Below are 15,596 nucleotides of genomic sequence, written 5' to 3' on the forward strand. Positions count from 1 at the left end.
TGCATACTAGAGCATGATATGTGTTCTAGATGTAGGCATTTTACCACTCTGACTAAACACAGATGTGTTGTGATGATTTATGGAAAAATTGATAATTGAAACTCCCTTTATCATTGTGAACTCTTTGATTAATAATCATAAGTGAAGGCTGGTTGGTAATACAGGAATTTAAATTTGACACAACTAAGAACGGTTATGCTGTTTTGGACTTTGTAAGGAGGCATCCACAATTAACAAAGTGGCTGTTCACAAATCCGAGTACTTTTTATTGTGATCATTGGATTCAATATACCTTTTTTAATCATCAAAACACTATGGCGACCAACATGAACAAGGCTATCTATTCATCCAAAACATGTCATCCATGAAATGTTTGTGGTATATTGAATGAACTGCTGGAAATTATTAAATCGTCTTCATTGACTGCTGTGTCTGTAGCTTTAAACTGAATAGTTAGAAATGTAAACCATGGTTTGCTATGTGCCACGTAAATGGGCACCCACTGGAATCAGTCACTCTCTGGAATAAGCTGAGGTTCTGGTTTTGAAGACATGTAAATGTGTGTGTATGTATTTTCACTAAATTATGGGTATTGATGCAAAGAAAAAAAACATTGAAATCCCAATTGATTTCTAGAATCACAGTCCACAACTCACATAACAGCCATGAAAACTGTAAGAAAGGGAACACTCATGACCTCTCCCTTGATGAGGAAGATGCAATTCCAAACTTTGTAAATAATCGTACTAATGAGATTCCACATTATTACCCCTAACATTATAAAAGAGATGACTGCAAATGTAGTATTATTCATTGTTTTGAGTATATATTTTTATTCAATTACTTGTGCTCCTGGGTGTTGTTATTTATTTATGCAAATATTGTGAGGTCATAAGCATTGCGTTTGGTTTGGAGGGTCATTAACATAACTTGCAATATTCACTGTTTTTTTAAGTTTCAACTCGTAACCATATCTGCATTTTAGCTGTGGGCATTTGGGAGAATTTCTAAGAGGTTATCAAACATGAATTAAAGTGTTATAACCAACACTACCAATAGCATCACTCAAACTATATCAGTGAATTTATGGGGATATTTGATCATATTTCTTAGTCATCAATTCCCTGTGCCCAACCCACCACAGGTGGCCAACTACCTCTGCATATGACCTTTGGCCACATGTGACAGGGGATGGGCGAAGGATATAGCCTGCAGTCAGGCCTTGCACCCAATCCACCAAAGGAAGCTAACCTTCACAGCACTGCAGTTTTAGTTGTGAGCAGCTGGGGCCTGTAGGGAAGTACCATCTTTCTTGGCATGCTACCCCCAAATTCTGCCTGATTATCAGTGTGTTTTGACTGTGTCCCTCGAATCTTGCTAGTCAGGACCCCAGTGCTTCTGGTTTGTGGCCTACATGTCAGTATGTTTTACTCTTTTGTCAGTATGCTTGGCTGTATCACTGGGGTCCTGCTAATCAGAACTCCAGTGCTTATTCTCTCTCTGATTCCAAATGTGTACTTACATACTGGTAACCCAGTATTCCACTCCAAATTGGTACAATGGACCCCCCTCATAAGTCCCTAGTATATGGTACCTAGGTACCCAGGGCATTGGGGTTCCAGATGATCCTTATGGGCTGTAGCTTTTCTTCTGCCACCCATAAGGAGCTCATACACACACTTCTTCAGGACTGTCATTGCAACCTGAGTGAAATAGTGTAAGCACTATTTCACAGCGATTTTCACTGCACCAGATCACTTATAAGTCACCTATGTATCTAACCTTCAGACCTTGAAGGCTAGGTGCATAGTACCTGTGTGTGAGGGCACTCCTGCACTAGCAGAGGTGCCCCCACGTCATCCCGGCCCATTTTCCTGGACTTCGTGAGTGCGAGGACGCCATTATAAGTGTGCACTACATATAGGTCAATACATATATGTAGCTTCACAGTGGTAACTCAGAATATGGCCATGTGAGGTGTCTAACAACTGGGAATTGTATCCCAATACCAGTATTGGTTGCACAATCCATGCACTCTGGGTTCTCCACCATTGCCCCCCAGTACTGCCAAACCAGCTCTCTGAGGTTTCCACCGCAGCCTCAGCTGCTGTCACTTCACAGACAGGCTTCTGCCCTTCTGGGGCTGTAGTGAATCCTAGTTTGTTTTAAAGGGATACAGGAGTTAGCTTAGCCTATGGCTTGCAGACTCTTGCCCCGTCACCCAGTGACTTTTACCCTACTTAGCTTACTCTGTTTTAGTGCATTTATTTAATTAATTCTTTTAAGATGGCTGCCTTGTTTTGAACTTAGGCCCATGTTGTGATTTACATTATCAGTGTCACCGCGCTAAGGCTTCAAGATCAGGCAACAAATACAAACTGTAGGTGTTCACTTTAGGTACTTTCCCTCTTCATGCTTCAGAGGGAATTGTTTATATTAATTACCGCCCCAAGCACTCCTTGTTATCTATTGTTCGGGAACAAACCTACATCAGGGGTCCAAGTAGATCTGTATAAATACTCCTCACTTTATCAGATAGTCAGATGGATTCCGACCAGATGCCATCGCTGCTATCGATGCGGTACGTCGCCTTGCACTGACCCAGTGTTTTTGTTCCTACGGAGTCTTAGCTAGAGAATTAATTCTAAGGTAACGAGGGTTGGGGGCTCTTCTCATGGACATGCCATTGGCAGATTGAGTTTAACATACCTAGCTCTCTTCTAGGTTAGGGGTTAGGCCTACATGCTAGGGTATTAGGACATATCACACACCTCATGTTATTTCATGATATTACAAGATGGTGGGGGTCTTTGTATTAATGACTCTTGTCTTTACCATTTTATTTCTTGCACTGTTCATTATCCTAATCACTGCAGCCCATGCAACTTATGGCAGATTGCAGTCTTATTAAAATAAAACCTATTGAAACTTTACTGCATCTCCTTCATTGCCTGTGTATGATTGAGACATGTTGTTCATGTGTGAAAAGGGTAATCTCCGTTTAACCACAACGCTCCCTGAGGTGTCAGACTTTTGAGTCCATGCGTAAAGGCTACCACAAATCACCTTTGACTGTTTTGGGTTCTTGGTGAGATACTGCTTGTGAGCCGGAAGAGTTGGGAGGACAGTTGCATTTTGTTGTGGGATTGGCATAGTCGCCTACAAACATAAGTACTGTCATCCTTAAACCAGCAATCTTGCCCAGAGCAAGAGTCCAACTACGACATGGTGCCACCAAGGATGGTGTTTAGGCACTAATTTATGGATACCCCGATTATCACAGTCCCACATACTACAAGTACCCTAAGTACCATTAAACGGAAACGTCCGTGGTGTTAGGGAAGATCCTCCTCAGCTGAGCATGGACCACCTAATTAGGCTGTAGGTCGCTCGAGCTCGAACTTATAAAATGACTTTACTCCCCACTTGGTGTTCCATCTCTTAACTCATTTTACAATATGGGTAATGCCATAGACATTCCTGAGAATGCTAGACAAGCATTAACTCTACATCCAGTAGCGCATGGCTTAACAGATGAGGGCAGGGAAGTTACATTCATAGTAGAAGCTAATGAAGCTTACCAAACAGAAACATTCTACTCTTGGGTCACCTTTCCTGAGGAAGACCAAAGATCATTCACATTTCACACATACAGAATTGCAAACGTACCTCAACGGTACCAAGCATACCAGTATCTTGAGATTCTGATTACTTATCACTAACATCAGAACTGGTTTAATGGCGCCCTGCCACATGTAATACAACCCCTGAGATTAGGTCCCTTAGGTAATGATGGACCAACGTGGTCTATGTTTGCCATATGCACACCACACCCAGATATACAAAATATGCAGGCAGCAGACCTCCGGAACTTATATCTTGGATAAGTAACACTGTACATAAGACTTGTTCAGTCCGTAATGTGAACTTCGAACACTACACCAGCGCATCCAGCACCGCCAGCACCTGCTGGATACCAATTGGCTACTGGGATTAATCCACAAACAGTACATACCATTATGGGTAAAGTACCCACAGAACGAGAGAAAATACCATTCTGGATAGCCCAGAAAACAAACCAACTGGAAGCTGTGTTGTCCCTTACGGGACCACAGGAGAGACAGAATTCTCACTATATGCTTGCCTTTCGGGATGGCTCCCTCAGTGGATGACTGCGCCACAAGGGGTACAGTTTTTGCTGCAATATACACTACCACACATGGTACCCTGACACTTGCCAATTGACCGGAAGTGTTAAAACAAATACAGAATGAACAAGGGCTGCACCAGCCCTAGATTTTGGGATAAAATTAATGTGTAACTTTGACGCAGTCTCCTCAATAATACTCAGTAACATTAAAGGCGAAGCAGAAGCACTGGCTATACGCCAGCGTCTCCAAGCGATTCCACATTTGGACCAGGAGAGAGAACTACCAAAAGGTATTTCCGATACCTATAGTAGTATGGGACGGGATAGTTTGGGAGCTAAACCCAAAAAGCTTGAAATACAATTTGCCACCCCTAAGGAAGGTACGAAACAAACACAGGAAAATATTAAGAAGCGCTGGTATAAGCAGAAACAACTTAAAGAAAGACGAATTAAGAGAGCAGATTATCCACATCCGGAGAACTCCAAAAAGAGATACACTCTCAGAAATAGAGAAAGTATAAAAACTCCCAACAGATATATTGATTCACGTCCCTTTCGTTCCTTTCAGGATGCACTGAATAGACGTAGCGGGAGAGGGGGCCGTCCTGACTGACATCCTGAATATGTGAAACAAAAGAAAGACTCACCACAGTCTTCAGACACAAAAGAAAAGGCCCCACAACAGAAGCCACAGTTTAAAAAGAAAAAGGTGGCAGCACGGTCAATTAAAAATGCCAGTACAGTTGAGAGCATTGCTGAAGAACATAACGTGGGCAGTGACACTGTTAAACAGAGCAGCAGAGGTCACGATATGTCGCCAAAGTCTGAAAGATCATCTGCATGTGACAGCAACTAGCGATTTCATTGCAGTTGAGACTGCGGACGGGCGTGTTCTCCCACCCGATAGGGTTTATGATTAAAAAATTCAAATTGCGGGAGACATAGAGTGCACTATCAAAGTGATATTCTGGGATGAACTTAATTGTGATATACTATTGGCCAAAAGAGACTGGCCACCTGAGCACGTCCATAAACTCCCACATGGGGAAGATGTCATTTTGCCTTCTTTCTCTGATCTAGTTCCTGAGGAGATAAAACAAGCATACGCTATCAAGTGGCCTTTAATGCAGGCTCCTGCATTATACCACAATCAAGTAGGTTGGGACAAGGATTCTCCTTGTCATGTACTACCTATCAGGTCTACACCCCAACCTCAGCCACAATATTCTGTTAAACACGAAGCTAAAGCTCCAGTGAGGGAGATCCTCACTCAGCTCAAGTACCAGGAAGTAATTGAGCCCTGTTCCTCTGCAGTGAATAACCCGTTATTCCTGGTTCAAAACCTGACCATTCCTACAGAATTGTCTTAGATTACAGACACTTAAACAGTCATACACACACATACGCTATACAAAATTCAAAAGCACAGCACTTATTACCAATATAGGGGGTCATTTCAATTTCGGCGGGCGGCGGTCATTCTGACTTTCCCGCTGGGCGGGCGGGCGACCGCCAAAAGGCCGCCCGCCCGCCCAGCGGGAAAGCCCCAGCAACGATGAAGCCGGCTCCGAATGGAGCCGGCGGAGTTGCTGGTGTGCGAAGGGTGCAGTGGCACCCGTCGCGATTTTCAGTGTCTGCTTTGCCCCATGACACCCGTTCCCGCCAGCCTCTTCCTGGTCGGAATCCCCATGGTGGCGCTGCTTGCAGCGCCGCCGTGGAGGATTCCCTGGGGCAGGGGAAAACCGGCGGGAAACCGCCGGTTTCCCTTTTCTGACCGCGGCTTTACCGCCGCGGTCAGAATTGCCCCTGAAGCACCGCCAGCCTGTTGGCGGTGCTTCCTCCGTCCCCGGCCCTGGCAGTCCATCACCGCCAGGGTCGGAATGACCCCCATAGTGCCCAAAAAGTACAAAACAACATTGGATATTTCCAACTGATTTTTCTGCCAAAACTTAGCACAAGAAAGTCAGGACATGAGTGCATTCTCATTTGGCTCACACAAACGCTTTTGCCGTTTGCCCAAAGGCTATAAGACCAGTCCAGGACTGTTCTCAACACATGTAACATCAATATCACACTACCTTGATCTTGAGGCGCTATCCTATGTGGATGACATCTATCTCACAGACAATGACCTCACCATTCATCTTGTCAGGGTCGATCAGATCATTTTAGGATTTTCAGACCTCGGTTACAAATCTAACTTTAAGAAAAGTAAGATAGCCTATGGTTCCTGGGATATGAACGATCAAACGAGGGGAAGAGCCTGGTTCTGCACTTCCTAGAGAAATGTGCACAACTGCACCCACCTAACACACTCAGGAAGATATAGGTGGTCATTACAACCCTGGCGGACGGTTTTAAAGCGGCGGTAAGACCGCCAACAGGCCGGCGGAAAAAAACTTGCAATGACGACCGTGGCGGAAACCGCCAACAAAGACAGCCACTTTAACACTCCAACCGCCAAGGTGGTACAAACAAACAGCGCGGCGGTCACCGCCAACAGACAGGCGGAAGACAATGTACCGCCCACACTATTATGACAGGCTAATCCACCACCTTTTCTGGGGCGGATTCACTGCGGATAATAACACGTCGGAAACAGGAATTTTGAAGGAAAAACGCTCACCTCTACACACTCCACAAGGAACGAGGACACCATGGACCCGGAACTCCAAATCCTACCTGCGATAGTCTTCCTGCTCCTGTACCAGGAGCACGAACGCCGGCGGCGAAGACCACGGTGAGTACTGCACCTACGACACAGGGGAGGCAAAAACAGGGACTCACACACGCAACACCCCCACCCCCACTCTCACCCACTACAACACACACAATAATACATATCTATACATTATAGTTACACCCCCCAAACCCCCTGGAAGAATGCAAAGACAAAAGGAAATGAGTGTAACCATTGTAATTTATTAAAATCCAGTACGCAAAAATATACATATATACACTATTAACAAAATAAACACAAAGAATAGTAGTCCAGGTATTGCACGATTTATAGTCTGTGGACCACTGGGCCCAAAAGGCATGGGCGAGGCCCAAACTTGATACCAGATCAAAACAGAGAGAACACTGCAGGGCATCAGATAGAAATACAACAGGCACCTCAGGGGGAAGGTAAGGGGGGGGCACCTCAGCCGGAGGAGTGCACGACGCCAGATCCACGAGGGTGCTCAATGCCCACTGTTGAATCCTGGGGAGTGCAATGCCACAGTCTCTCAAGTCTCTCCAGTGGGTGGTTTGCCCACTGCATTATCCTGGGGAGTGCAAAGCCACAGTCTCTCAAGTCTCTACAGTGGGTGGTTTGCCCACTGCATTATCCTGGGGAGTGCAAAGCCACAGTCTCTCAAGTCTCTACAGTGGGTGGTTTGCCACTGTTCAATCCTGGGGAGTGCAAAGCCAGAGTCTCTCAAGTCTCTCAAGTGGGTGGTTTTCCCACTGCATTATCCTGGGGAGTGCAAAGTCACAGTCTCTCAAGTCTCTACAGTGGGTGGTTTGCCCACTGTTCAATCCTGAGGAGTGCAAAGCCACAGTCTCTCAAGTCTCTCAAGTGGGTGGTTTGCCCACTGCATTATTCTGGGGAGTGCAAAGCCACAGTCTCTCAAGTCTCTACAGTGGGTGGTATGCCCACTGCATTATCCTGGTGAGTGCAAAGCCACAGTCTCTCAAGTCTCTACAGTGGGTGGTTTGCCCGCTGCATTATCCTGGGGAGCGCAAAGCCACAGTCTCTCAAGTGGATAACAGTCTCCACTGGTTCTGGAGGGGGAATGGTGCCCAGAGTGCTTCATACTGCCAAGGACAGAGGTAGTGGATGCATTTCTCCACTGGTTCTGGAGGGGGACTGGTGCCCAGAGTGCTTCATCCTGTGAAGGACAGCAGTAGTGGATGCATCTCTCCACTGGTTCTGGTGGGGGACTGGTGCCCAGAGTGCTTCATCCTGTGAAGGACAGAGGTAGTGGATGCATGTCTCCACTGGTTCTGGAGGGGGACTGGTGCCCAGAGTGCATCACTCACCCCATGACAGTCCCAGTTGCATCAGTGCCCCTGCCGCTCATGGGCTAGCTGTGCTTGAGTTGGCGGTGCCCTGTTCAGCGGTGCTTGATTTGGCGGTGCCCTGTTCAGCGGTGCTTGAGTTGGAGGTGCCCTGTTCAGCGGTGCTTGATTTTGTGGTGCCCTGTTCAACGGTGCTTGATTTGGCGGGCCCTGTTCAGCGGTGCTTGAGTTGGCGGGCCTTCATGGCCCAGCGGTGATTGAGTTGGCGGTGCCCTGTTCAGCGGTGCTTGATTTGGCGGTGCCCTGTTCAGCTGTGCTTGAGTTGGCGGAGCCCTGTTCAGCGGTGCTTGATTTGGCGGTGCCCTGTTCAGCGGTGCTGGAGTTGGCGGTGCCCTGTTCAGCGGTGCTTGATTTGGTGGTGCCCTGTTCAGCGGTGCTTGAGTTGGCGGCGCCCTGTTCAGCGGTGCTTGATTTGGCAGTGACCTGTTCAGTGGTGCTTGAGTTGGCGGGACTTCATGGCCCAGCGGTGCTTGAGTTGGCGGTCCTTCATGGCCCAGCTGGGATGGGGCTGGTGGGGCCCTATTGGTCAGCTGGGCTGGGGCTGGCGGGGCCCTCCTGGGCAGCTGGGCTGGGGCTGGCGGGGCCCTCCTGGGCAGCTGGGCTGGGGCTGGCGGGCCCTCCTGGGCAGCTGGGATGGGGCTGGCGGGGCCCTCCTGGGCAGCTGGGCTGGGGCTGGCGGTGCCCTCCTGGGCAGCTGGGCTGGGGCTGGCGGTGGCCTCCTGGGAAGCTGGGATGGGGCTGGCGGGGCCCTCCTGGGCAGCTGGGATGGGGCTGGCGCTGGCCTCCTGGGCAGCGGGGATGATGGCGGTCTTCTCCGCTGTGCTGCTCTTCCCAGACTTGCCGGGTTTCTTGTGGACATTCCCCACCTTGGGAGGTGTCACAGCTGAGTCCACACTCCCACCGGGACCCCTGGGAGCAGCTTTGGTGGCTGGAGTCTTCCCCCTCTCCCGCAGGGCACTGACCAACTTCTGATGCTTCACAGGGGGGGGGGTGGCTGTGCTCTGGCTCCGTGCAACACTGGCTGTCCTGGTGGCCGGTGCACTCCACATACCTGTGACTACAGGCATCACTGGTCCCGGAGATGTTGTGGCTGAGGTGCTACTTCGGGACCTATGAGATGGATGGGGTGGGGAGGTGTGGGAAAAAGGTCAAGGCTGGACAGGAAAAGTTTTTTGGACACACTGGGACGGGTAGCTGGAGGGGGTTTGGGAGGAGGTTTGGGAGTGGAGGAAGAGGTGGTAGTAGTAGGAGGTGTAGGTTTGGTGACTTTGGGTGCAAGTGCATGCGCTGGAGGCTGCTGTGAGGTGGATGGCTGTTGGGTGGGTGTGTGTCTGCGTTTGTGTATCTTGGGAGGGGGCGTCACAGACACACTGGGAGAGGACACAGGGGACGTGTGAATGGTAGTGGGGTGGTGACTGCATGTGAGCGGGGTGTGCTGGTGGGTGTGCTGGTGAGGGACGTAGTGGCTGTAGAGGTAGTGCATGCAGGTGTGTGTGTAGACGAGACTGGGAGGGAGGAGGGAGACAACGAGGATGGGGACACAGTGGAGGCAGTGGATGTTGGTGTATCTGCATGTGTGATGCTTGCGTGAGTGCCTGTGGGATGTGTGGTGCTTATGTTTGCCTGAGCTTCCCTTGTGTGGTGAGGTGTGTGTAGGCTGGTCTGATGGTGTGCTTGGGATAGGCAGAGGTACAGGGGATTGGGTCTGGGTGGAGGAAGTTGGAGGGGGGAGGCTAGACACAGGGACAATGGCTGCCATCAGTGCTGAGGCCAGAGTTTGAAAGGCTCGGTGAAGGGCCGCCTGACCAGAATGAATGCCCTCCAGGAATGCATTTGTTTGTTGCAACTGCCTTTCTACACCCTGGATGGCTTTCAAAATGGTAGACTGCCCAACAGTGAGTGACCTGAGGAGGTCAATGGCCTCCTCACTGAGGGCAGCAGGGGTGACTGGGGCAGAGCCTGTGGTGCCTGGGGCGAAGGTGATGCCCACCCTCCTGGGTGAGCAGGCATGGGGCGAAGGCTGAGGGGCTGCTGGGAGGGCGGGCTGGTGGGGGGGGGGGCGGCTGTACCTGTAGATGCGGGGGGCACAGATGTTGCCGCCACCACAAGGGAGCTTCCATCAGAGGAGGAGTCCGTGTCGCTGGTGTCAGCTCCTGTCCCTGCCGTGGAGTTCCCCTCGCCCTCCATCCCACTGGTGAATTCTGAGTCTGTAGTGTGGCCCTCCATGGCCATGTGGGATGCAGCTCCCTCGTGCTCCGGTGCCACTGCTCCTCCGCCTGATGATGCTAATGCACACAAGAACAGGAAAACCACAAAAATTGGGGGGGGGGAAACAGAATAAAGACATGCTGAGTGCATGGATTACCGCTACCGGGGGAGACAAGACAGACACAGAAGCCCCCTGCACTACGCCGCGCTCTTGGGCTCTACAGTGCAATTCCTGGGAAATGGCCTACAAGGCTATGGACGACATCTGCACACATAGATGACACAGGGGCATGAATAGCTGTACTTGGCACTCTACAGAGGTGGGGTGGGGGGCCACAGGGCCACGCCTTATGGAGGGGCCTAGCCTACGGAACTCGCCTAGGCCTAGGGAAACCCACAGCCCTCCTCCCCCACCCAGACAACTCCACTGCGCGCAAAGTCAGCTGAATGAGAGTGTACTCACCCCCTTGTGTCTGCTGTGATGCCCTCAAGCGCCCATCCAACTCCGGGTAGGCCACCGCCAGGAGCCTGAACATCAGGGGGGTCATGGTTCGACGGGCACCCCTCCCACGTTGGGAGGCCATCCCCAGCTGAGCCTCCACCCTCTTCTTGCTCCAGCGGCGAATGTCCTCCCATCTTTTCCGGCAGTGGGTGCTCCGTCTGTGGTAGACCCCCAGGGTCCGGACGTCCTTGGCGATGGCATGCCAAATATATTTCTTCTGGTGGGTGCTGACCTACATGAAATGTACAGGGGAAGAAGAGAAGTCATTACCAACTGCACCGTCAAAGTGAGTGGCCCCCATCCCTACCCTTGCCATGTGGCACATGCACCCATCGTCTTTCATGCACTCAGAACTCTGCCCCCTTCCTTCTTACATACAGCCCTCTCCATACAGGCATAGCCCATACAACATGCTCCCAGTGTACTTACCTGTTTGTCTGTAGGACCGTAGAGTAGGTTGTACTGGGGGGACCCCATCAACGAGCTTCTCCAACTCCTCCGATGTGAAGGCAGGGGCCCTTTCCCCAGACGCACAAGCCATTGTCTCTTCCAGACCGAGGTCACAGCAGCACTTGCAGTGTAGGTCCTCTCCTGTCGAAGATCAGGTATCGAGTGATTGAACAGATAGAATCCAATGTTAACCAATGCAGCATTGCGCCGCGGGCTCCCATCGCCTACCGCGACGGTGTACAACGCCAGCGCAGTTACCTCACATCCAATTGTCCCACTTTACAGGTCAGGCAGCCGCCATTTCAGGGGCCCACATGGCCTAATTTCCAACTGCGTCTCTCATACCTAGGCCTAGTCTCAACACACATACAGGCCACCTATTGTGTATGATTGGTGTTCTGGGTAAACTGTGGGTACGTACCTCTGAGTTGTTTGACTCTGTGGTCGCTGTTGTCCTTCATAGCCACCGTCCCCTGGGACATGTGAGGAGATGGCGGAATCCTCCGGTGACCCGACCGCTGGTGGACCTGTCGACAATGGAGGAAAGACATTTGAAAATCACCTACAGGTTTGACCGTGCCACAATCCAGGAACTGTGTACCCAGCTGGAGACAGACCTGATGTCAGGAATCCGTCATCCCACAGGAATCCTCCTCAAGTGCAGGTGCTATCAGTGCTCCATTTCCTTGCAAGTGTGTCTTTTCAAACAACTGTGGCCATGGCACCAGGGATGTCCCAGCCTATGTTTTCCAACGTATTGTCCAGAGTGTTGTCTGCCCTGCTGAAACACATGCGGAGCTACATCGTTTTCCCTCAGGTGGAGGATTTGCCTACAGTGAAAGGTGACTTCTATGCCCTTGGACATATCCCCAACATCATAGGTGCCATTGATGGGACCCATGTGGCTTTGGTCCCCCCCCACAGGAGTGAACAGGTGTACAGAAACCGGAAGAGTTATCATTCGATGAATGTACAGATGGTATGTTTGGCCCACCAGTACATCTCCCATGTGAATGCCATGTTCCCTGGCTCAGTGCATGATGCCTACATCCTGCGGAATAGCAGCATCCCTTATGTGATGGGTCAACTCCAGAGGCACCGTGAGTGGCTATTAGGTGAGCCCATGGAAGCAAGACAGTGGGAATGGTTGTCTGGGGTTATCCCTAAAGGTTAGTGTGGGTCTAACAGTTGTCCCTCGCCATTTGCAAGTGACTCTGGGTACCCCAACCTGTCATGGCTACTGACCCCAGTGAGGAATCCCAGGACAAGGGCAGAGGAACGCTACAATGAGGCCCATGGGCGAACTAGGAGAGTGATCGAGCGGACCTTCGGCCTCCTGAAGGCCAGGTTCAGGTGCCTCCACGTGACAGGTGGATCACTATTCTATTCACCAAAGAAGGTGTGTCAGATCATCGTGGCCTGCTGTATGCTTCACAACTTGGCTTTGCGATGATAGGTGCCTTTTCTGCAGGAGGATAGTACAGATGACGGTGTAGTGGCAGCTGTGGAGCCTGTGGACAGTGATGAGGATGAAGCAGAGGAAGAAGACATGCAGAACAGAGACTCAGTGATCCAGCAATATTTCCAGTGAAACACAGGTGAGAATACATTCCTGCCTACTACATGTACTTTTACACTTTTACCTCTCTACTGTCTGTCGTTTTCACCCAGTGTATGGTCACTGAGTTGTCACTTTCCCTTACGGTTTCACAGATGTGGGTCCCAACGTGTGTCATCTGCTTAGATTCCTCATGGACTAGAGCTGTGTGACATTGGTATGTTGACATTACATTTTCAAGAACATTTTGTCACTGTTATTGCAAATACACTATTTCGAAATCACAGACAGACTCCAGATCATTTTGTGCTTTAGGTGTGTTTATTTAAATGCAAATCATTGGAGGGGGAAGTTAAATGGTGAGGGGTGATGGTGGGGGAATGTCCATGGCAGATTCCAGTCTATTAGTCTCACAGGTGCATTGCCCATATGGGCATAGGAAGTGGAGCTGGGGCAGTTTCATTATGGACAGGGTGACAAAGTGGGACAGTGGGATGACAATCAGGGTGGTCTCATTTCTTGGCGGGGGTCTTGGCTTCGTGCTCTGTCTTGTTCCTGGATCTCAGGGACCGTTTGCGGGGTGGTTCTCCCTCTGCAGGGGGTGGAGTGCTGGTGTGGTGATCCTGTGGCAGGGCGTCCTGTCCACTAGCGTCGGCAGAGGTGGTGGGCAGTTCATCGTCCATGCTAGTGTCAGGGGCCCCTTGGAGTGCCACAGTGTCCCTCCTGGTGTTAAGTACTTCCTTCAGCACCCCTACGATGGTGCCCAGGGTGGAGCTGATGGTTCTGAGTTCCTACCTGAAGCCCATATACTGTTCCTCCTGCATGCTCTGGGTCTCCTGAAACTTGGCCAGTACCGTTGCCATCGTCTCCTGGGAGTGGTGGTATGCTCCCATGATGGAGGAGAGGGTCTCGTGGAGAGTGGGTACCCTTGGCCTGTCCGCCCCCTGTCGCACGGCAGCCCTCCCAGTTCCCCTGTGTTCCTGGGCCTCCGGCCCCTGGACTGTGTGCCCAATGCCACTGCCCCCAGGTCCCTGTTGTTGTTGGGGTGGTGGGTCATCCTGGGTTCCCTTTAGTGGTGGACACACAGCTGATTGACGTGTCCTGGGGACGTATGTATGGGCCCGCTGGGTGGGTGCTGTGCTGGTATTTCCATAGGGGGGAAGGTCTGTGGTGGCCTGTGCCTGTGTGAGGGGAACCGACTGTCCAGAGGCCCCCTATGGTCCTGGCTGGTCATCTAGATCCAGCTGGACAGAGGTGCTGTCATCACTGTGGGCCTCTTCTGTGGGTGGAGTGGACATGTCTGGACCCTCCTGTCTGGTGACATTGGGTAGTGGTCCTACAGGAGTGTAAAGGCATGATTATTGCATCTGTGTGTGTCATGGTGTGCAATGGGTGGGTGACCGTGTACCCCAGTCCTGGCATTCCTGTGTGGGAGCACGTGTGATGAAGGTTTAGGGGGGTGTATGGGTATGTGCAGTGGGCATGCTTTAGTGATGTGTGTCCATGCTTTGTTGTTGCATGCATGGCTTGGTGTTGGGATGGGTGGTTTGTGATATTGGTACATTTGTGAGGAGTTGGAGTGAAAGGGTTGAGGGCGAGGGTGGGGGTATGTGATAGCATGCAGTTAGGGTGGGGGATGTAATAGTTAAGATTTGACTTACCAGAGTCCATTCCTCCACTAACTCCTGGAAGGCCCTCAGGATGCAGAATCACCAAGACCTGCTCCTCCCATGTTGTTAGTTGTGGGTGAGGAGGTGGGAGTCCGCTGCCAGTCCGCTGAAAAGCCAGGTGGTGTCTTGAGACCACGGAACGCACCTTCCACCATAGGTCGTTCCACCTTTTCCTGATGTCCTCCCGATTTCTTGGGTGTTGTCCCACCGCATTGACCCTGTCGACTATTCTTCACCATAGCTCCATCTTCTTTGCAATTGAGGTGTGCTGCACCTGTGATCCAATTAGCTGTGGCTCTACCCGCACGATTTCCTCCACCATGACCCTGAGCTCCTCCTCCGAGAACCTGGGGTATCTTTGCCGTGCCATGGGGTGGTGTAGGTGATGTGTGGGGTGGTGTGTGTGGTGATAAGTGTGGTGATATGTAGTAGTGTGTTGTGTGAGGTGCGTGGAAGTTGTGTGGGTGATGGTGTTATGTGCCTGTGGATGCTGTTGTACTTGCTGGTGGTGTCTCTCTCTGTGCTTCGTTCTCTATTTTTGGTAGTAGGGATTTGTGGGTGATGTGGTGTGTGTTTTATATTGTATTGGGTGTGTGGGAGTGGTGTGTGTATGTGTATCAGGTGTGTGTATTTTGAATTGTCCAAAGTGGCTGTGTTTTGTAAGAGTGTGTGTATTTTGAGCGCGGCGGTGTGTACCACCAATGGAATACCGCGGTTGAAAGACCGCCGCGTGGATTTGTGTGTCGTGATAGTGTGGGCTTATTTCTGTTGGCGTGACGGTGGAGGATTTGTTTTCGCCAGTTTATCACTGCCCTTTGGTGTGGAGGACTTGTGTGGGTGTCTGAATTTTGGCGGATTCCGAGATGTGTGTCATAATAGCTGTGGCGGAATTCCGCAGCCGCGGCGGTGTGTTGGCGGTCTTCTGCACGGCTTTTACCGCCAATGTTGTAATGACCCCCATAGTCTCTACTTGGCTTCTTTAATTTTGGCAGA

This window comes from Pleurodeles waltl, chromosome 6 (genome assembly GCF_031143425.1).
Source record: "Pleurodeles waltl isolate 20211129_DDA chromosome 6, aPleWal1.hap1.20221129, whole genome shotgun sequence".
Taxonomy (NCBI): Eukaryota; Metazoa; Chordata; class Amphibia; order Caudata; family Salamandridae; genus Pleurodeles; species Pleurodeles waltl.